At 39.7% G+C, this 682-nt stretch overlaps 1 protein-coding gene across 3 annotated transcripts in view; it reads right to left on the reverse strand.

Annotated features, from left to right (window-relative positions):
• LOC143032336 (uncharacterized) overlaps positions 1-353 on the reverse strand; it is a 21,768-nt gene extending 21,415 nt beyond the window's left edge. For all 3 annotated transcript variants that reach the window (XM_076196923.1, XM_076196913.1, XM_076196902.1), the window contains exon 1: positions 180-353. The gene's annotated coding sequence lies outside the window, so the exon portion shown is untranslated. The remainder of the gene's footprint in view (positions 1-179) is intronic.
• Between the last annotated feature and the right edge of the window lie 329 nt (positions 354-682).

Genomic DNA, 682 nt, shown 5'->3' on the forward strand with positions numbered 1-682 from the left:
AAGCTTCCAAGTAACATTTGCTCCTATCCCGCGGTATAATTTTCACTACCAGTATGAAAAATTACCGGAAATTTAATTTTCTCAAATTTTGTTGCTGTTTAACAACAGTACTCAAAAAACACTTATTTTAGATTAAATTAATTTCTACGAAATAACAGTCAATACAGGTCTTTACACACCTCGGTTAGTGTTCAAATCACTTTGTCTTTGTTTCACTGTGAATACACTGTCACTATTAAATTCTTCCAGTAATCCAAATTTGGCTCAAGAAGAGCGGAAGGGTTGACCCAGCCACGCAAGCGTGCGTCTCTCCCTCTCGGGATGCGAACATAAACTAACTTGGTCTGGCGGACGAGTCGAGATACAAATAAGTCAAGGGTAGCCAGTTGCGCGGTTCAACCCTCTGGCCACGCCTCTATCGATGACGTCACGGGAGGCTCCTCCCCCGCGTTATACCACTTAAGTCGATTAAGTGATATATTCTTAATAAAGCAAATAATGAGTAAGATGTTCTTATATTATTATTCATAAAGTTATGAAACATTGATTTGTAATGTTATTTGAAGTATAAGGCCTCCAAAGAATTATTCTCGATAAAATTGGTGAGAACTATTTCCTTGCGCGGAGGAGCGCTTAGCGCCCCTGTATGACCAGTGAAGTCCCGTGAATTTCGAGAAGTCAA

Source organism: Oratosquilla oratoria, chromosome 1 (assembly GCF_046742065.1).
Source record: "Oratosquilla oratoria isolate Oo_2021 chromosome 1, ASM4674206v1, whole genome shotgun sequence".
Taxonomy (NCBI): domain Eukaryota; kingdom Metazoa; phylum Arthropoda; class Malacostraca; order Stomatopoda; family Squillidae; genus Oratosquilla; species Oratosquilla oratoria.